The sequence below is a fragment of the Mus musculus genome, chromosome 7 (assembly GCF_000001635.26).
Source record: "Mus musculus strain C57BL/6J chromosome 7, GRCm38.p6 C57BL/6J".
NCBI classification, from domain to species: domain Eukaryota; kingdom Metazoa; phylum Chordata; class Mammalia; order Rodentia; family Muridae; genus Mus; species Mus musculus.
In genome coordinates this window covers 60,427,405-60,450,807 of record NC_000073.6, presented here as the reverse complement: position 1 = coordinate 60,450,807, position 23,403 = coordinate 60,427,405, and the positions used below count along the sequence as shown (strand labels likewise).

The 23,403-nt window shown below is 36.0% G+C and overlaps 1 protein-coding gene and 1 long non-coding RNA gene across 2 annotated transcripts in view; both read left to right on the top strand.

The window, feature by feature from the left end:
* Window positions 1-630: 630 nt before the first annotated feature.
* The window catches only part of Snhg14 (small nucleolar RNA host gene 14), a 1,177,441-nt gene continuing 1,154,668 nt past the window's right edge, over window positions 631-23,403 (top strand). The window contains exon 1 of the long non-coding RNA NR_146211.1: window positions 631-730. This is a non-coding gene — a long non-coding RNA (small nucleolar RNA host gene 14). The remainder of the gene's footprint in view (window positions 731-23,403) is intronic.
* The window catches only part of Snrpn (small nuclear ribonucleoprotein N), a 467,683-nt gene continuing 444,910 nt past the window's right edge, over window positions 631-23,403 (top strand). The window contains exon 1 of the mRNA NM_001349690.1: window positions 631-730. The gene's annotated coding sequence lies outside the window, so the exon portion shown is untranslated. The remainder of the gene's footprint in view (window positions 731-23,403) is intronic.

Below are 23,403 nucleotides of genomic sequence, written 5' to 3'. Positions count from 1 at the left end.
GCAAATTCTAATGAATAAAACACTGTTTCAAAATAAACAAATGAAAATAAATTAAAAAAATATATCATAGTAACATTTATTTAAAGACAGGAGGAAAAAATTTCATCACTGAATGATAAAACAGTGCTTTTATTAAACCAAATATTACGTTCATCCTAAGGGTTTATTTTTCGTGAACACATAGGAAATTTTAAAGATACATCTAATTAAGTAAAACCTGATTAATGCAGAATGTTGTTTAAGTAGCAGTTTTTAATAATCGATAGTGATTTCTCCTGATGGTACTACAAGAATCTACAGCTTTTGGAATTTCCCTAGTTTGCTTACAATTTTTCTAAGCACTTTTTCTTTCCTTGGTATAGAGATATGAAGGTGAATATAATTCAATATTATGTAGTCATCATTGCACAGAAAACATCTTGAGTATATTCCTGACCAATTTATGTAGGGGTTTATGAAGACCCTCCTCTTTCATACTAGCAATAGGACAGCTTACAGCTCATGGCCACCTGCTTTTGTCATTAGCTTTACAAAAGATTTGAATGCCTGCAGCCTGGCAAACATCCACGCATGCGTGATTGGAAGGCTGTGCAGGCTCTCTAAAACAGGCTGGGGGTTGGGAGTGTGATTAGTCAAGTCAGTGCAGCAGGTCCTGCTCAGAGAAGAGGCAGCCAAAGATGCCTGTCACATCCACCCTAGGAAAGGACAGGAAGGCAATACAGCAAACAAGGTCAGCTCCCACTTTGACCCCTCGTTTCTTTCATAGTAGATTCATAGTAGAACATGATTTGTGCACATTAAGTTTTGCAAATTTGTTGGGATTAGAACATTATTCTATAGATCTCAAGTCTTTAGCTGAAGAATCAGATGAGAAAGCTATGAGATCAGGACCTGGCTTCCTTTGTCCTGTCCTGTGTTGTGTTGTCTGCAGTGCCCCTCCCCTTCATGCTTCAATCTGCCCTGTCACATCAGCTCAGTTCTCTTACAGGGTGAACATTAACATTTCAAAGAGCTGACAGTACTGTGGATTATTGGTGTGTAGGACAAACTGCAGTCAGGAAGAAAAAAAGAACAATTATATTTACAGGGATGTTTCATAAAAATAATATTCCTAAGGGAATTTAAGTCAGATTCTGCTGTGCCCTGAAGGATGGGAAGGGATTAAAGCACTTGAGGGTTAACATAGAGATTATCATCAGAGGGAAGACACAACAGATAATGGTAGGTCTCAGTTTTGGGATGGAAAGGATCATCAGGTACATATGACTTTTGACACTATGATACCTATAACACAGGAATGAAGAGTCCAAAGTGGCTTTAAGAAAGAGTAGTGGAGAGTAAATTCAGGTGTGTGAACTACCAACATATGAAAAGATGGGATATCTTTCACACACACACACACACACACACACACACACACACACACACGTATACAGTAGTAGAGAATAAACCTTTTTTTCTGTGATTTCATAATGTAATCTAATTTGAATGTTTACAGTCCTTTAGTGTCTTTATATATTTGTTATTTATTATTATTATTATTATTATTATTATTATTATTATTTTGTTATGTTGTTCAGATTAAACAATAAACTAGTGAATTAGTAAGAACTTTCTTTGGATATATAATGTATTTCTTTATTTTGCTTTGTCCCTTGATTTTACTGAAGTTTATAGATATTCAAAATAGCATGGTGATTTTTTGTTCATTTTCCATCAGATAAATAGGAAAGAGTGTGTGTTGTCTTTTGTTTTTGTTTTTGTTTGTTTGTTTGTTTGCAGGTGTTTTTGTAAGTGTATTTTGTTTTTCATTATAAAATGGTGTTGTATTTTATTTTTATTGAAAATTAATTTTAACACAATAAATTACAGTTTTCTCTTTTTCCTTCTCCTCCCAGTTCCTCCCTACCTCCCTTTCCTTCTAGGTCCAATCCCTTTCTGTCTTTCATTAGAAAAGCACATCCAAATGATAGCAACTAAACATAGCAAAATGAAATATAATAAAATAAACCAAAAACATAATGTTGTGGGTGGAGAATGCAACCTGATAGAAGGAAAAGTACCACAGGAGCAGGCACAAGCATAAGAGACACATTGGTTAACACATTCAGGAATCCCACAAAAACACTAAACTGAATGTTATAGCATATGTATAGAAGACCCAGTGCAGTCTATTGTAGGCTCCTGAACAGAGAGGTACAAAGAGCTATGTCCTTTCGCAGGTATCATATATGTTTGTATGTGTGTGTGTGTGTGTATGTATGTATGTATGTATGTATGTATATATGTATGCAATTTATATATACATATAATTGATATATAAATAAATAATTTATATATGAATATTATGTACATTACAAATAAAAATATAACAATGTTATGTATAACATAAATTTATATATTTATATAATGTAAATAATACTTTGTCTATGATTTCTTTCTCAAACTATTTATGTCATAAACATAACATTTCAGGTTTTTTTATCCTGGAATTTTGCTGGATGTGGTTATTAGCATTATGCAGTTTCTGGTGGCATATTTAGCACATTTTTTTACTTATAGAATCATATCATATTTAAATTATAATTAATTGATTTCGGCATTTCCTACTCCTATCGCCTTTATATCTTTCCCTCTTGTTGCTTACCTACGACTCCTAATACTGTACTGAATAAGACAGGAAGTGTGACCTTCCTTGTCTTGTTCTTAATTTCAATGAAAGTGCTTTGAGTTTCTAATCATTTACTAGGATGCTATCCCTGAGTTTGATTTTCATTGTCTTATTATGCTGAAATATACTCTCTTTACCATTATCAGTGACCACATTTCTAAGGAAACTGGACACTTGCTATCTTAGTAGTATTCGTTACTATAGAAATGTCTGCAGGTAGGGTTGGAATATTTAGAGCACCTTCATCCTTCCTTCTTGAATTTGCTCTTGATCTTCTTGGGGTATATACATTTAACCATAACTTTTGGAGGTCATGTTTAAACAGTCATATCATTTATAGAGAAAACATTTCTGAGTACTTCTCCAATCCTCTAGCATTCATTTAGTTTCCACAACTTTTTCCTTAATATTGTTTGACCACAGTACAGGTTTTGGATGTCCCAAATATAACTGAATAATGACAGTTCCTTATTCTCAGGATTTTAAGTAGTTATTCACCTTTGTGCTAATCAACACCAACTCTCATAAGAGTCTAATCTACTCAAAGATTCACCAGCATGTAACTATGGCAATAAACAGAAATATTTAAATGGAAGTTTGATAAAATGACCAGTTAGAAAAATAAAATTAGTATGTTCTCTGCTAAGACCTAAAAATTCCTTTGGCATGTTTGATACCAGCATCTGCAGTATCATTCCTGAATTCTCTCCTGAAGAACAGGCATTGATTTCTAATCAAGACTGTGGTTGATTACTCGAGTAAGTAGTCTTACAACAGTTGCACTATGAATGCATTGGACCTGGCAGGTCATTAATGTAGCATGAAAAGTTTAGTGATGGATAAGAAAATTATTAATTTTAAACTACTTAGAAAATGCAGAGAGACATTTTCTAGCACTATAAAGACAGCCAGCATGGAAAGATTCCTGGGTAGTTAAATGTGGGTTTCTCCATCAAACAATATGTATAGTGTAAGGCATATAACATGTCTTACCATGAAGTTCACATGGGGCAATTGAGAAAATGCGTGATTGTTGGTACATGCTTTCTAGGATTCTTTGACTTTTCTTTTTTATTATTAATTATTTTAATTATTTACTTTCCAAATGTTAGATCCCTTCCCACACTCCCCTACACAAGCACCCAACCCCACCGACTTATCATCTAAGCCTCTAAGAGAGACTCTCCTATACACCCACCCACTCCTGCCTCACACCTCTCACATCACCCTTCAATGGGGCATCAATCCTCCACAAAACCAAGAGCCTCCCATCCCATTGACAAAAAATGAGATAATCCTCTGCTACATATGCAGCTGGAGCCATGGAATCACCCATCTTTACTCTTTGGTTGGTGGGTTAGTCCCTAAGAGGTATAAAGCATCTGGTTAATTGACATTGTTGTTCTTCCCATGGGCTTGCAATCCCCTTCAGCTCCTTCAGTCCTTCCTCTAACTCTTCCATTAGGGTTCTTCGGGCTCAGTCCAATGGTTGACTGTGAGGATCTGCATCTGTCTTAGTGAGGTTCTAGAAGAGTGTCTCAGAGGACAGCTACTGCTGTCAACAATCACTTCTTGGCACTAGCAATAGTGTCAGGGTTTGGTGTCTGTTGATGGAATGGATAACAGGGTGGGACAGTCACTGTATGGACTTTCCTTCAGCCTTTGCTCCATTTTTTTGTCCATGCATTTCCTTTCGACAGGAACAATTCTGGGTTAAAGAATTTGAGATGGGTGGATGGTCCTATTCCTCAACTAGGGGCCATGTCTATCTACTGGATATGGTCTTTTCATGTTCTATCTCCCTAGTGTTGGGTATTTTGGCTAATTGCCACAGACAATCTGGGTCCCTGGTCTGTGAAGAACGGGATTTCTTAGGCAGATGGACAAAGATTCCGGATGAAAATGACAGACAGATACACGAAAGATGTGTTGAATCTGAATGTAATGTTCTGGTTGAGCTTCAGACTTATATAACAACGAATTATCAGAAGATACAAATCACAAAAAGACAAGATACACTGAAATTCACCAGTTACAGCAGAAAGGAATTTACAGGGACTAATTAAATGTTTACATTAGGGATAACAAGCCCTGCCTAGGATCAGCCTAATGCCAGGCAAGAATTTCACACTTTAAGGTTAAAAGCATCAGGGGGTTGTTAACTCTTGACAGGCCTTAAGAGTAATGCACTATCACAGAGCTCTAAATTCTTAGGTCTAGTAAAACTTATCTTGTCTGGAGAGTTTCCCCTTATCAGGGTAGTATATCAACTTATACTTGACATGGAAGTAGCCTGTAGTAAAAGATTTCTATCTCAGTGAGACTTTTAGTCTCTATCTGTAAACAGCTGAGTAAAATGGCAAGTGCTTAATTGTTTACTGAATGGGTTAAGCTCCTTGCTGCTATCTGGAATCTAAGAACACTGGAAAAAGGCTTTAGCTATGTTAGAATACAATCTTAAAAGGCATTTACTATAAGGTAATACTATATAGAGTGCACGTGGATCTATACACTAGACTAATGTGGGAATGGAAAAATTAATTTTATGGTTTATATAGATTAGGGAGAAAATGCCAGGCCCCCGGGAAGGGAGTTTCCTTGAAACTCTTTGCTTCATGAACCAGCTTCCCAGCTTTCGCTTTGTCAAGCTGACTCCACCAGAGTCCCTGGCAGCTAATGTCATCCTTATTGGGTCCTAGGAGCCTCTCACAACCCTGGCATCTGGGACTTTCTAGTGGGCCCCCTGTACCCTCCCCCTGCTACACATTTCTATTCATTCTCCTGATCCTCTGGATTTCTACCCTGTTTCTTCTCATACCACAAACCTGATTCTGCTAACCTCCCTTTCCCTCCCTCACCAAGTTCCCTCCTTCCCTCTGCCTCCCATGATTATTTTATTTCACTTTCTAAATGCAATTGCAGCATTCACACGTTGGCTTTCCTTCTTGTTAAGCTTCATACAATCTGTGAGTTATACCATGGGAGTTCTGAGATTTTGGGCTAATATCCACTTATCAGTGAGTTCAAACCATGTATATCCTTTGGGGTCTGGGTTACCTCACTCAGGATGATATTTTCTAGTTTCATCCATTTGCTTATAAAATGCATAAAGGCATTGTTTTTGATAGCTGAGTAGTATTCCACTGTGTAAATGTACCATGATTTTTTTTGTGTACATTCTTTTGTTGAGGGATGTCTTGGTTGTTGCCAGTTTCTGGATATTACAAATAAGGATGTTATAAACATAACAGTACACATGTACTTTTTATATGTTGGAGTATCTTTTGTCCTCATGTAGAAATTGCTAGTCTTTTAAGGAACTAGAAATCACTTTGGAACGTTATTTCCAAAGTGATTGTACCAGTTTGTAATCCCACCAACACTGAAGGAGTATCCTGAAACACATGGTACAGACTTATATGTGAATTATTCTCTCTCTCTCTCTCTCTCTCTCTCTCTCACACACACACACACACACACACACACACACACACACAAACACACAGAGCCTACAGATTCCATAAGATAAATCATAAACACGGAAGAGGGTCACACAAATCTAAATACTTCGGCCTTGTGAATACCAGAAATCTCCCTTACATCTGAGACTGAACAAGAAATAAAAACTCAAGGCTAGTTATCAGATCTACTTATCACAAACAATCTCCATGAAAATTGCCACAACTAAGGATGAGGGACATCTAAGTTCTTTCCAGCATTCGGCTATTATTAATAAGGCTGCTATGGACATAGTGGAGCATGTGTCCTTCTTATCAGTTGGAATATCTTCTGGATATATGCCCAGGAGAGGTATTGATGGATCCTCCGGTAGTACTATGTCCAATTTTCTGATGTTCTTTTATCATTGAGAAGAGTTTTTGCTATCCTAGGTTTTTTGTTATACCAGATGAATTTGCAGATTGCCCTTTCTAATTCGTCGAAGAATTGAGTTGGAATTTTGATGGGAATTGCATTGAATCTGTAGATTGTTTTTTTGCAAGATAGCCATTTTTATTATATTGATCCTGCCAATCCATGAGCATGGGAGATTTTTCCATCTTCTGAGATCTTCTTTGATTTTGTTCTTCAGAGACTTGAAGTTCTTATCATACGGATCTTTCACTTCCTTAGTTTGAGTCACACTAAGGTATTTTATATTATTTGGGGGTATTTTGAAGGGTGTGGTTCCCCTAATTTCTCTTTACGCCTGTTTAGGATGTTTATCGCTGGGATTTCATGTCCAGAATCTGGGGGAAGATCAGAGATTGTTGAGATTGCATGTAATGAGCATATGCTTTTCATTCTCTAGAGAAGGTGCTCGTTCTGGCTGTGAGAGGTTGAGAATGTTTGGTAGTTAGAATCTGGTAGTAGAAGGTCCTCAGGGAAGGGGTCTGAACATTAGTAAGCTAGAAGAATTTACAATAACTATTCCTAGATCTGTCATCAAGAATTAACAGATAACTAAGTACTTTTATTATGTGGACTGCATTTAGTGATTTTTGGTGCTATTTACTCTGTGCCACTCAATGCAGGTATTCTATTTTCCACAGCCAATACAAAGAAATAAAGGAAGTGTTGGAAAGATGTGTCTCACCTCAAACCAAAAAATTTTCTACAGAAAAGAAGATTAACATAAGAACTTAGATAAACTTTCCCTTACAGCATATGGAAATAAATATTTAGAAACTAGGTTTTAGGGAATGATGGTCAAATTAAGATGTTAAAAATTGATGATTATTGTATAAATGTGAAAAATCTCTTTTCATACAAATATACAAGAGGATTCTACATTGTAACAAGTTATATAAAATCTTAAACCAAGCTTATAATCTATGTTATAGATGTGTTATCATACTCCATAACCTGAAAATATGCCTCTATTAGATACATCACAAATATACATGGTCATATTTAGTGTGAGAAATGAACCACAGTAAATCAGAGCAAGGAAAGAGAATCTGTCAGTGACAAATAGAACTAAGTGACTTAAACTTTCTAATGATTAAAAAAAATATGGCATATATATGACATATAGAAACTTCTAGTTCTGCAGTTTTCTGAAGTTTTGACTCTTATGAAAAACTACTTTTGCTTGGTGGATGTTATAATACCTTATTGGTATTAGAAGTGTTGTCTCTCCACATATTAAATTGTCTTCATATTAAAATAACTGTGGACCTTGTCTTGGTAGTTTCCAGTTAGTTCTCACCAACTTTAAATTAACAAGGGAAGGGGAGATAAGGAAGGTGGAATGGAAGGTCAGAGTGTGAGTGCGGGCAGGAGAGTACATCAAATCATTACTGAAAGTACTTTATCACTCAGAGATTCAGAGTCATTAGTGGCAAACAAGACCCTATTGTAGAATAAAGGTGTGATAGGACATGGCCCAGGAAACAGAGGCTTGTTTCCTTGCATCCTTAAAACCTCTCTACCCTTCCCTCACATTTGATGAACATGGTAGGGCTGAATCAAACTGATCATCCTTGCTCAGAGTTAATGGCCAAGGAATTTTGAATGTGGTCTATTGTACAGAAACATCAGGAAGAGTCTTTGTATCAAAGTATTCTGGTTTGAAACTGCAACTATAGTTATAGCATTTCACTCATCACATAGTTTTTTGAAATCACTACCTGGGCAACCCCTTTGCAGGGAGTAAATATACCTTACTTAGTGGGGAATATGATTGCCCACCTCTGGCTCAGGATTAATCTTCTGCACCTGTAATTTATATTGGATGTGGTAAGGAAAGACCCTCACAACTATCTGCAAGTGGAGTTTGGCTACTTTGCTTTGAGTTCTTAGAAAGTCACAGGTGCACACCCTACCATGAGCTATCTCAGATTTGCAGATCACACACACACACACACACACACACACACACACACACACACACACACACACAAGTTCATTTTTAAACTGCCTTATTGGCTCTTTGGCTGGGCTCTTCTATGCCTTCCTTGGCTAGTATGCTCTTATCTTTTCTCCTTGCTCAACACCTCTAACTCTTCCCTCAATATAGCTGCTCAGTTACCTTTACTCCTACCTAGCTAAACACCTCTAAATCTGCCCTCAACTTAGTTGTCCAACTGCTCATACTCCTATCTCAACATCTCTAAGGACCCTTGGTCCTGAGAAGATTTGAAGCTCCAGAGTAAGGGGATACTGGAGGGGTCGGGTGGGAGATGATGGGTGGGTGGGTGGGTGAATAACCTTATAGAGAGCACAGGAGAGTGAAGGGAGGGAGGTTGTGGATTGGAGAGCTTGTGGAGGGGGAACCTGGAAGTGGGATATCATTTGAGATGAAAATGAATTGAATGATTAATTAAAAAAAAACAATAGAAAAAAATGTTGGAATGGAAAGTGGTGTTTTTATAGTCCCAAGCCATTGGCTGAATATCAGTTTCTTCTGTCTCTGGTCCAGACCTCTTTCTCTTTTTAGTAGGTTATAGTAGAGCCCTTGCCAAAGCCTGGAGTCAGCTCAGAACTGGACTCCCACTAGGAACCTGAGTGACAAAGTCCTGTGTTCAGGGATGTGTGTTAACTCTCATGACCTCTGATTCCTTCAGTCTTTGCCTGAAAATAAAAACATTAAAGACCAACCAGAAGAAAGATCTGATATTTAGGAATGAAAAGCAAATGTGTGCTATAACAAAGGAGATCTCTTTCAGAACTACTGTTTCATCTTGTTCTTCCTTCTTGTATATAGCAACAAAGGTGTGTGTGTGTGTGTGTGTGTGTGTGTGTGTGTGTGTGTGTTGAAACACTTTGAAATATCTGCTCAACTGTTCTAAAGAAGTATCGGGTGATCACAAAAAAGTCACAAAAATGAGATTATAATGCCAAGTAATCAAAACCTAAGACAATGGGAGAAAATGTAATCCATTATTAACAAATATATTCTCCACAGATCTATGGGTAAAGAAATTACAAAATGTGAACTAATGTCTTCATAATCTTCAGTCATTCTTTTTTATCCATTCTACTTTGATATATTGAATCTTTTTCATGAAATATTTCTCCCTTCCCTCCCATTTGATGAACATGGTAGGGCTGAATCAAACTGATCATCCTTGCTCAGAGTTAATGGACACATCAATATTGGTTAGTGTTTGCTGAACCTTACAAGGAACAGTCATACCACCCTGTCCAGTCAGCAAGTGCCTCTTGGCAACTGCAACAATGTCAGGTTTGTTGTCTGCAGACAGGGAAGATCCCCAGGTGAGGCAGCCCTCGGATGGCCCACCCTTCAGTCTCTGCTCCATTTGTTGCCTCTGTTCATGTGAATTTCTTTGTGTCAGTGTTACCTTACACAGGATCATAATTTCTAGTTCCATCCACTTGCCTGTGAATTCTGTGAATACATTGTTTTTAATAGCTGAGTAGTACTCTGGTGTGTAAATATACCACATTATATGTATCCATTCATGTGTTGAGGGACAACCGGGTTGTTTCCACCTTTTAGCTTTATAAATAAGGCTGCTGTAAACACGAAGGATCATTTGTCCTTGTTATATGTTGGGGCATTTTTTGTGTGTGTTTATGCTCAGTAGCTGTGTCTACATGTAGAACTATTTCCAAATTTCTGAGGAATCACCAGACTGATTTCCAGAATGGTTGTACAACTTGCAACCCCACCAGCAATGGAGGAGTATGATTTCATTGCTGGACATTTGTTTTTGACAAATAAACACCAGTGTGGCTTTAAAATCTGTCATTAATGAGAAGGCTTGCAGTCCTGCTTCATCTGCTAGAAAGGCAATTCACTTAAGCCTTCGGTGTCTGACAAGAACAGGACACCTGATGCTCCTCACACACCTTCACATAATAAATGAAGAATTTTGTCAGGAACAGCTTTCTGCTGGCATTTTGAGACTTCCTCGTGGCTTAAGTCATATTCTTTCCTAAATTATCTCTCCTGTGACACAGAGATTTCTGAGAGCAAAGAATGATAATATTTACATTCTCTTTTTTTGTGACCCTATTACCATCAGTTGTCTTTTTAAATATTTTTATTACATAATTTCCTCAATTACATTTCCAATGCTATCCCGAAAGTCCCCCACACCCTCCCCCGCCACTTCCCTACCCACCCATTCCCATTTTTTTGGCCCCGGCGTTCCCCTGTACTGGGGCATATACAGTTTGCGTGTCCAATGGGCCTCTCCAGTGATGGCCGACTAGGCCATCTTTTGATACATATGCAGCTAGAGTCAAGAGCTCCGGGGTACTGGTTAGATCCCCTTAGCTCCTTGGGTACTTTCTCTAGCTCCTCCATTGGGAGCCCTGTGATCCATCCAATAGCTGACTGTGAGCACCCACTTCTGTGTTTGCTAGGCCCTGGCATAGTCTCACAAGAGACAGCTACATCTGGGTCCTTTCGATAAAATCTTGCTAGTGTATGCAATGGTGTCAGTTTTTGGAAGCTGATTATAGGGTAGTTGTCTTAGTTCATTCTTCCTTCTTTTCCTCCATTCATAAAATTTATTGCAGTTGGTATACGGTTTAAAAGTTCACCAACACACAAATAGTACTAAATTAAACCACATTATACAGTATTCTCCCTCGGGAAACAAAGCATACTATGATTGTCAAAGCTAGATGTCAGTCTAAGATTTAGAAAAAGGAAGAATGTGAACCTAAGAAAAAAGAAAAAGAACTGATAATGACAACAAAAAATCCAAAAAAGCCTGTTTTGAACATTGATTGTCTCCTCTAAATTAAAAGATTATTTTAGCATAAACTGTATTAAAGACAAACTAGAAACTCTTCAAGTAACTAAAGATAATGCTCCAAGGCCATTTTCACAGTTTCTTTTGTTTGTTTATTTGCTTGTTTTAAATTACATTACAGCCAAATTCACATACATCTGATGAAATATTTCCAAAGCAGTCCAGAAACACACAATGGGGTTTTCCATTCAGTATCTTAAGAGCAAAAATAGGCTATATTTACAGTAGTTAAGGCAATCAAATTTTAAACAAAAGCAATTAAAAAAAGAAAAAGGGAAAAATTGTTTTTTCACGCTACTCCCTTAGATCTTATTTGTAATTGCAAGACAGGAAAACAGTGTGCAAAATGCTTCTCCCCTGCACACTGGGCATCAGAATCACACATGGGGCTGCAGCCTCTTCTGCTGGTACACAGTCGACTATCCCACTTTCCCATGTCAATCAAGACAGTTCAATCCTTTCAGCCTGCGCCTTTGTTTTCAGTCTATAGAATCTTTTCATGACTTAGTGGATAGTGAGAAGGAAATAAAATAGGGGAGGAAAAAAGGGAAGTAAAAAGGAGGAAGAGAGAGAGAATGACCTATAACCTATTGTTAAATGATGCATTAGTTATTCAAAAAACACTCAGTTGGTTACATGTGCACACCTAAACCCTGAGCTGGTATGGGTTCTATGCAATTACAAGTCTGGTATGAATGCACGCTGCACATGCAATTCTTTAAGCCATTTGTAAACATTTATATGTTCCTTCCTAGTAATATATTGAAGTTATCAATTTTCAGGTTAATTTATTATTCAGCTTAACAGTTTCAAACTTAAAGATATGGGAAAAGTAAATTGGAAAGTATATAAAGTAAAAATAAAAACAGTGCATTTATATGCTTCATAACACCAGTTTTTTTCAAATGAGACTACTTTTCTAAGGAAATTAAATAGTTTTAAACTCACTCATTAAAGTTTTACAATGTAAATTAAGACAAAAAATATACTGAAACTCATGCATTTCTGTGGTGTTAATATTTACTTTTCAAGACTCAACTAAATCCATCAACACAATACACCCTCCTAGCCCTTATAATTAATTACAGTACCCAAGAGTAGTAATTCATATTACAGAATTAGTTTGTACTTCTAACTCCGGTTCTATCCCCAGTTATATGATGTTTCTGTGCTGTCTCTAATAATAATTTCCAGTTTTTCACCCTGACATTGTAACCCTTTTCAGTCTTTGAGAACACATAATGTAAGAAGCTGATCCATATTCCCAATGGGGGGCAGGAAACTTGGCCTGCCACGTATTTCTTTATTATTTTGAATTTCAATCTCCAGGTACTGATCAAGGTTTATCAGTGTATTTTCCACCATGCAATTCAGTTTGTTATGCCAGGTGTGTTAGTTTAGTTATATTGCTTCTTTTGAACTCTTTTGTGGCACAGCCATTTTCACTATAGTGAGGAGAATAATGAAGCCACTAGAGCTGCTTAACACAGCTCTACCAAAGCTAAGTAGATTTCTACAATCATTGTTCTATCCCCAACTTCTGGGATTTGGTCTCGGTGTGCTGCATTACTGGACATTCTGCATGATGGATCATTTTATGTCTTTTCCTGTGAAAAAAATATCTGAGTCTTTTTAGGAAAATCCTTAAATTAACTTTCTCTGGCCACTATTTGAATGTATCCTTTATGCCCGGCTGATCATTAAGCACACATAAACACATAGCTCCATAATGCCTTTACTCTAGGAGTTTTCTTGTGATATATAACTGTGAGTGAACTTAAACAGTGTAGTTAATGCAGAGTAGAGATCAACTCTGACTTGCCAGGAGAATAGGTTACAGATTTAAGATCTCTTTTTAATATTCTTAGAGGTCTCTATAAATGTACTTAAAAATAGGGAGTCTGACAGTATACATTCCTGAATGAGTAAAACTCAATAAATAAAATAGATTAAATGCATTCTGACATGGTATCTGAGTTCATATATGCATCAGTCATGTGTCTATGAGACGTCCTCTACTTGGTGACATGGACTACCTCTGGAACTTACTAGTAATCTTTCTAATTACTTTTGTTCAGAGATATCTGTGTACTTTTAAGTGCTCAGAGTGTCTTGTGTTCAGGACATTGTTCTTGTTGTGTATCTTTATTTCAAGAGTATATATTCCAAGAAGCTTCCCTGATATTGTGGATCAATGAACTGACTTTTTCTCTTCTTACACTGAGGTAGCAATTTGATTAAATATATTAAATGTATTTTTATATTTGACCATAAATTTCAATTAATATTTTATCACATTTTATCAAATTTTACATAAAACACTGTAACTTTATCAGTGAAACTGGAAGAAACATTAAAAATTGTCTTAGAAGCAATAGTGTAATATATGATGGCAAAGGAGACAGATACCGTTCTCAATGTTACTATCTTTTAGTATTCACACAGGTGATTGCTTACATACCCATTAGCTCTTCAAAATGTACCATAGCTATCATAGCTTGCAAGGAGGCTGTACTAGAGAAAAAGTACTTTCAACCAAGAAGTCCTGTGGGATTGTCATTTTAATTAATTTTTATTTTAAATCAATTTATTCTCTGAAAATTTGTACATTTATAAATTGGATCTTTATCATATCTACTCTCATTCCATATCTAGTCTCCCCTTAAAACATTTTCCTCCCAATCCATGCCCTCCTTTTACAGTAAATACATCATTTATGTATAAATACCAATTACTCCAAATAGTGTTGTCCTTCTATATTTGTGGTATTACAACCAAGAATAAAGCTACCAACATGTTCAATCTGGTAGTGAAATAGAAGAGATTGGGACAGAGTTTATTTTTGAAGAGAAATGCAAATCCTTAATAGTAAATGCTCAGTGTAATTTGGAGTATTCCCAAAGCCGACCAGGTATACTTGCCTAAAAATGGTTCTGATTTAGAGTTTTTCTTAAAACCTCATATAATCCAATTCAGATAAAGCCTTTAGAGTATGATTTGCTGCACAGGTTTCATGTACTATATCATGTAGTCAGTTGACAACCATAGTTGACAACAACTCTTTGTTTGCTTATTTATTTATAACTTGCTTTCTTTGTTCATTTTTATAAAGCAAGCTGTTATTTCCCTATTCCTCATCCACAATTGTTCAATTCAAGCTGATGGAGATGCCTATAATCAGAGCCATGATAGCATAGAAGATTGTGAGAAAGTGCATAGTACAAGATATGAGGACCTTTTTAGAAGTCAACATTTCCTTCACTGGATAGAGTTATTGTAGGTATATTGTGTGAAACATTTGATCTTGAAATGATATACATACAAAAGTCTACCTATCACCTTACATAGTTATTTTAGCAGCACAAAAATGTCAAATTTCACACATATTCAATAACATTTGTGTGATTGAAGATTACTTTGAGATTAAAGCAGCATTTTAGTTGGTTAAATGTACATTATTAGGTCCCAAGTGTTGATATATTCTATGAATTTGATTCTCTGTGAGTCCTGACATTAGGAGTTTTATTATTTATTTTTCCCTAGCATATCACAATTTTCTAGATATACATGATTCCACTATTACAAGGAGACAGTTTGTTCTGTTCAAATATTATCCCGAAATTCTCAGATACTTTAACAACTTTCACACCCAACAAAAAGGAAACAGAGGCCAAGTGACATACTTAGTTCAATGACATATTTACTTAAATGTCTTTTAGACGTTTGTGTGATCTTTTGAAAGTTGCTTAGATTAGTACTTCCACATGAGTAGTTATTAGCACAGACTGTTCTAGAATGTCTTCTTACACATTTGTATGTCTTTGACGTATGGATTTTAGGATAGGATACCCTGATAGTTATTAAACAGGCTTGACAAAAATACCAAGAAGAAAAAAAGAAAAGATGAAAGAGAAAGGGTAAAAGAGCCTATGACGACAAGTTGTAGCATTTTCAGAATAATATAAATATCAGAGAGATACATTAGGTAAAGCCTGAATATGTCACTCTTGTAGAGTCCAGTGAACAAAAATATTTAAGGGCTAGGTTTTCAAAAATCTCTTTAGGCAGGCAATTATTTGAGCAAGTTCCAGACTGTATTGTTAACTCCTTAAAGAGTGATGGTGTGGATCAAACCAACAGTGTGGACAGCTCTGAGACAAGAGGCCGCAAGACAACTGAGTTCTGTCCAGACCAGGTTGGAGAGTCCTTACAAATGTGTCTTGCTGTGCCTTTAGATCACCTAAGTTCTCTACCTCACTGAAGCTAGAAGGAACAAGACTTAGTATGTTGAGATGGGGAGAACTGCCATATAAGCTGAACTCCTATTTGGTTTCTGGATTTTCTAGGAGTTTTCCAATGATCTTCTATTCAAAATGGCTAAAAGTTTGGCTCAGCAAATAAGAACCTTGAGACCTGTCACATTATCATACTTGTTGTCAATTTCTTCCATGCCTGCCAGCTACTTCATGTTGTTGATGTAACATGCCTACCAGTCATTGACACAGAAAAATAACTTGAATGATAGCACGGACACACTGACTAATACCCTCTTATTTTCTGTATGTCATGATTTTTGTTAAGCTTAAGAAACTCTACAACTGTAAACTTCACTTAGTATCCATCAAATTAAAAGTCAATAAGAACTATTATGTCTTAAATAGCTTGAGTCAGGGCTGACCAGAAGGCAGAGCTTTGAACAGCTGCATATGAGCTCATTGTGTGCTTTGTGGTTATGGCACTTGTAAGCTCACACTGAGAAATATTTAGGGATGTATTTTTCAGCTCAAGAACCTTATATGTCCCTGAGAAATTAGTCTCAGTGCGTTCCTTCAAAAAATTGTCCCTATCTGACTGAAATCCGTGTTCAGCTGGTTTGTGAGCAACTTCTGTACCCCAATAGGACATACTTACTTTTGTTCATGGTGTAAATTTCTGAAAATGACAATTTAGATGCAGTAATGGGATTTCTGTTTTGTGACCTCTAAGTATATTGAAGATACTGGAAGTTAGCATTGATATGAGAAGAGATGAAGTGAGTATGTTCTTTGTCCTGTATAAATAAGCTAGCTTTGTGTGAAAACAGGAATGAAATGACTCTATAATGCTAGTCATTGTGAATGTAGAAAATTTCTCACTGAGTATTTTGTGGAGAAGGTGAGAGCTGACTGAAATTTTGAGTATTCTAAAAATTTAGATAAGATAATAGGAAAATGCATAGATTGAAAATTGTTCTTTATAGCATGTAGCAAACATAAGGAGAATAGCAACTTTCACTGTGTCCTATTATATATGAAAGAAAGTTGACAAAATCACTCAATTTCACAGCAGTGAGTGTTGTGGTTATCACTAGGCAATAGGCTTTTTAGCTCTCCATGATCAACTAGAGTGTCCAGGTCCACTATCCTTCAAAGCAATCACATAGATCCCACTTTTCCTCATGTGTGCTTGTCTATTTCTTGTCACCAAATGTTTCCTAAATCCTGTGTTGGCCTATATTACCAGGAACATGGATTGTATAGGCAGTGTATAAACTTTGTAACACTTTTGGTGAGTGTAAATGTAGAAGAAATTTGTATCTGCGGTGGGCTGTTCTCATATCTCAATGTGTATTAGAAGTCAGAAAGCAACTTGAACAATTCAGTTTTTATTTCTTTACAATGTACAGAACCTGGGGAACAAATTTTTGGCAACAGCCTCTGTGGAATGCAAATTTACTCTCTAAATAATCTTCCTATCCTGGTGCACTAGTCAGGACATCACCTAGAATCACCACTGAGCTCTACAGAAGCATCACTAGCAGGGGCTAGCCTCCAGCCAGGCTTCAGTCTGTAAATCTGTTGTCCAAAACTGCATAACTCACTGTTGTAGGATATTTGATCACGTTATGAACACAGATATTGTGTAATTTACTGAAAAAATACTCTTTCGGATTATGGTGTCACTAAACCCTTAGCAAACACCCTGAATCCCCTTAGTGTGCACCAAATACTGGATCTGACTTTATTTGACTTAAAGTACATGAGATATCCTACTTAGTCTCAGCCATGATCTTTCATTTTTCTTTTGTTGTTTTCTTTTGGTTTTAATACCAGCTTACCATGAATCCCCTTCAATATGTTTTTATATACTTTTACTGCTCTCACTGAAACATTTCTAAAGACCTAGCTAGGGCAAGGAATATGGAAAGACACAAAGAAAGGAAAGCCAGAATTAGGGCACTTGTGATATGAAAATTTCTTTGCTGAGGTTAATTTTGCCACACTTCATAAAATTTAGGGCTTCAGTTTACTTAACCACTATAGGAAGACTCACAAAAACAGAAGGACTTCAAACCAGAGTGCTAACTAGGTGAAATTCTGTAAGGTTATTTTTGGAGAAAATCAGGTGCAGTTTGTTGCTAAGTTAAACACAAGGATCCCCCGTTATCTTTTGTTCAATATCAAACAGTTTAAAACATGTCCAACACTAATGTACTTGAGTTTTACTGTAAGGGAAGACTGTGAGTTTGATATGGTCATTAAAGCCACACATTTGACAGCCATGCTGGTCTTTCAAGATTTCTTTGCAGACTCAACTCAGTAGGAAAGCATACAATGCTGAATTTCCCTCTTTACATTTTTCTATGCCAGGATAAGATGTATATATGCTATATATATAGTTATTAAAAGAAATGCATTTCCTCAATATTATTACTATACATAAATGTTATATAATGATATGCATAAAATGCAGACTATAGGACATTTTATTTAAAAAAAATTCCAAAAACAAAATAATTTACTGCAATGTATATATACGAAGAAGGAAAACTAAATGGGTTCCACAAGTTTCTGTGTGTGTATGTGTGTTCATCACTTCAATGCATGTCAAGCATGTTCATTTTCACCCATATACTCAATCATATGCCAAAAAATGTGTCCTGTTTCAAATCCACCATCTACATATTCTATGAAAGGAAAGAAGCACATAATATACTAAACTGAAGTAATGTTTATTTCATATAAACAATAAACTGCAGAATTTAGACAGAACTATTAATCTAAAAATTTTAAAAGTGTTCTAAGAATATTCCAAGGTACCAGTATATAAGAAGTTCATAGGAAATATCTAATCATTTTCAAAAACACAGCAAATGAGATGGATAAAACAGAATAACATATCAGAGAATACTGCAGAGACACCTCACATACACTTTGTCTATAGTCATTGCATATTCATGGGTGATAATTAGCCTGTGTTCCATTTGTGACAATGTTTGAGAATCATTGTTGCAAATACTACAACATATGTTATAATATTCTGCACTCCATCACTAGCCACACAACAAACCTTTTTTGTTGAAATTGTCAAATTGTGAAATGTATTCCCAAGAGTTTGTGAATACCAAGAATGAATGAACTAGGGTTTGTAACCCCCTTATATACATGGATATAATGAAAAATTATCAGACCAATTAGCTATCTTTAGATACCCATGAAAACCTCTAATGCAGGGATTGAGTCACATTTAATTTAATTGGCAGACAGTGGGGCTTCAATGCAATCCTCAAACCATCCAAAAAATTTTTAATACTCTACCTTGCTCTATCCAAACTGTCACTAAGGAACCATTGATGAAAACAGTTCCTCTATTGAAAACAAAGTTGCTGAGCTGGCAAGGGAAGATACAAATGCCTCACACTATTACTGAGGCTATGAAGTGCTCAAAAAAGGAATCTATCATGACTGCCCTCTGAAAGACCCAACAAACACCTGAAAAGAGTCAGATGCAGATATTTGCACATAATCAATGGAAAGAAGCAGATGACCCCTGTTGTTGCATTTAGGAAGGCTAAAAGAAACTGAGGAGAAGGGCAATCCTGTAGAAGAACTAGCAGTCTCAATCTGAACTCCCACAATCTCTCAAACACTGGACTACCAAAAAGACAACATACACCAGCTAATATGCAGCCCCCAACACATATACAGTAGAGGACTTTCGGGTCTGTGTTCATTCAGAGATGGTGCACCTAACTCTCAAGAGACTGGGGGCCCCATGGAGTTTAAAGGCATATGTGATACTTTCAGGCCCATTGTCTAGTAGTTTGGTTTGTAGTAGTCCCAAGATTGGAGCAATCAGCGAAAGGGAGAGAGAGAGAAAAAAAGAGAGAGAGAGAGAGAGAGAGAGGCCAGTCTCAGAGAGAGAACCCAGGCTCAGAGGAAAAGACAATAAGCATAGAAATTTAAGATGTTGATTGACAGAAATATTTATCTGGAATATCTATGAAATATTATGCTACTGTAACTAAAATATTCCATTTGACTTTTTTATTTAAAGTAACTTGCTTTCTGTTCACTGTACATAGCATTTATACAAATCTTGAGAAATCTAAGAACAGTATGAGATGAGTAGCAGTTATCCCTATAATAAATAGTACTATTTTTGCTGATCTTTTCCTGGGCTGTATTATTTTGATCCCCTTTTTTAAAGTCTCAAGTTGCAAAAGTGATGCAGGAGAGATATTAGGAAATTTCTCAATAATCTTGCTTGTGTTGAAAGAATGGAGAGCTAAACACCAACTTCAGAACCATAATTTAATAAACTACAGCATCATAAAACACTATTTCAATATTAGCCATAGCTAAAAGGCACTTAATTCCTGCAAAACTGAAACCAGTGTCCTATAGAGGAACCAGAGAAAACAGGGAACAAAGAGAGCTCCCATACATATGCATGCTCCAGTAGTGGGCAGTAGTCATTGAGTAGCAAGGTAAGCAAGAAAGACAGCAGCTCCTATGGGAAGGGGAGAAGAGACAAGAGATGTCTAAAATAAACAGTAGGAAGGAGGTGAGAAAAATTCTAGTTACTGAGAACACAACTAGGAATAGCTCAGAAATTCAGAATGCATGATAGCTTAGACATTTCCATGGTAACACTCATGGTACATGGGGTGACACCTAATGAGGTTCAGTTTATCATGTCTTCCTATAACTGGAAAAGAATAATGGAAACATGAAAACACAAACAAATGAGTGACTATGAAAATGAGTCCAAGAAACACAAGACACGGATTGGTAGCTATCAAGACAAACAATATCCAGATAACGTCTTGATCTTATATCAGCATCCTGTTATAGGTTAGCAAACTCTGAGCAAGCAACACTATTTTCTCAGTCAATTTCTCTTACTAGCAGGCTGAAACTTGTGGTTACAAAGAATGTATAAATTATTTTACCATTTATCTTTAAAAGTAATCTTATAAAAACTTTAAAGAATTATAAATCTGAACACATATAAAAAGTCATTTCTACTTTAATTATTCAGCTTGCACATATAATCAACATTGTTTTATTAAATCATAAAAAGAAGCCGAGGGCAAAAATCACCCTAAGAAATCAATTATCAGAGAACTGAAGGAGCTGAAGGGGTTTGCAACCCCATAGAGAGAACATCAATATCAACCAACCAGACCCCCTAAAGAGCACCCAGGGACTAAACCACCACCCAAACAGTACAAATGTAGCACAGGATAGCCTTGTAGGTCATCAATGAGCGGAGAAGCCCTTGGTCCTGTGAAGGCTGAATGAGCCAGTGTAGGGGAATGCCAGGACTGGCAGGCAGGAGTGGATTGGTAGGTAGGGAAACACCCTCATAGAAACAGAGTGAGAGGGAATGGGATAGGGGGTTTCCAGGGTATAGGAAACTGGGAAAGTAGATAACATTTGAAATGTAAATAAAGAAAATATCCAAAAATTAAAAGATATTAATCAAGAGCTGGGCTTTAGAAAAAGAGGCAGGATAGCTAGTGTTGTTCTGACTGCCATTGTTCCTATTTCTTGACCTCAAAAAATCACTAGTCAATAATTAAGACTGTGTTTTTCTGAACTTCAATTTGGTCTATAAATTTAATATATCAACACCACTAACAAAAGAACAAACTTCGTAGTGTAACTTCATTAAAAATCTAGTTTTCAAAGTACTTTCCAAGCATGGAGGGCATTGCTAAAAATGTACGTATCTTAGCTTTTTCCATGAGTGGAAACTAAATCATTAATCTGTTCAAAGAGAAAGATCAGGCAGACAAGGGCCAGTGATACTGTACCGTAAGGGGCTGGTAGTTCACTTTACATTTTCATACAATCTTTTTTGTCATTTTTTTTTTGGTAACTGGTCAAGATATGAATACATATATATGGTTTACTAAAGCTTTAATCAATAATTAGTCAATAATTTTATTGATATAAAAAGCACTCTAATATGCACAGATTTGTGTTTTTAAAACAATTTTATTTTAATACAGTTTAATTAAATTATAATTATATCATCATTGTATCATTTTAACATTTCTTTTCTCCCTCTACATAAATGAATTGGGCCCTCTTCACTCTTAAATTGATATCTTCTTAAAAACATATACATCATACATATGTTTCATAATATTGGCTCATACAATTGTCAAAATCCATTTTTATTAATTCTCCAGTTTCTAATATCTTATCATCATTCTTTTGTAAATAATTTTTCTTACTGATTTTATCAATACTTAATGCATCTATATTATTGAACCCTGATGTTCTGTCTATTGTTTTACTCTCTTTTAATCTCCCTATGCCACGTGCTGTGAATGAATAGACAAAGCATCTTAAACATGGAAGATGGTATTCCTCAAACTTGATGATCAGAAATTCCCTCACAGGAAACCAGAGCCACAAAGTTATGATACAATGGGAAATTTGCTGAGGCCCTATAACATACAAAGTCTATATAGAACCAGTGTCATGGAGCACAGTGACAGTAGCATACCTGTTAGGAAGAAAAGCCTGACCAGATAAGGGGATTTCTCAAATGGGTCAGGTGTTATTCTGAGAATAGCTCTAGTGTTCCTGTGATGGTATATTCAGTCTGAAGATCTAAAAACACTCCTCAAGGGCAGAATCTGACAAAAAAATTCTTACAAATTATATCAACACTATTGTGACTAAACTGCTGGTTTTCTATATCTTTATTTAATGCAAAGAATGCTATATTTGGAGGCTCATGCATATCCATCGATTTAAAAAAATACAAACACTAAAAGAGAAAGGAAGGAGGATGTTAGAAAGAAATGAAAATAAGAAGGAAAGAATGGAAAGGAATGAAAGGAAGGTATAAGGGACCACATTTGAGAAGAAGAGTGGACTATTGGGAAATAAGGAAGGGGATTGTAAGTAACTGAAAAATGATGCATGGCATGAATGAGATCACTGGAAATTTGAACTTTATGATTTGTTCAAAAAGTATACAACTGAAAATTTAATAAAACTAAACTAAATTCATTTCATTCACCATTCTAGTTTAGAATGTGTAGTTGTGAAAAAAATCATTGACCAATACGAACATGAAGAAAAGATGGTTATATCATCTAAAAGTCCTAGGGTACAGATTATCACTGAAGAATGTCATGGCTGAAAACTGCAGAGAATCACTGAAGTGATGAATATGGCGCTAAACTACTTACTAACTTGCTCGCTATGGCTTACTAAACTATCGTTTATTTATTAGAGGATCACAGGCCAAAATGAAGGCACTATTTAGAGAGGCAAGCAGAAATGTTTCAGGGCAATATATTTATGGTGTCATGACTGGAATAGCATAATTTCTCAGTGTATCACTTGTACTGTGCAGGGATCCTGCTTCACTAGCAAGTAATCCATTTAACAGTCATTCTATGGTGAGGTATACAAAAACAGAGTAAAATAACAACTTGAGAGATAAATTTTTTGCCTGAGTTCACTGTTTAGCCATCACTCTAGGTTCTATAATATCCAAATCTAAACAAAATACATAATCAATTACCTGCCTCAATAATAAGAATTTTATTTTATATAATATAATGACTATAATGTGTAAAATCATGTATATGTTAGCATTCATATCAGCAACCTAAGATCTAAATTAAACTAGAGATTTTCTAGGGCTAATGTACAAACAAAATATCATTAATAATTTTTGCTGAAAATTGTGTCATGGTGCTGCCTCTGCCCT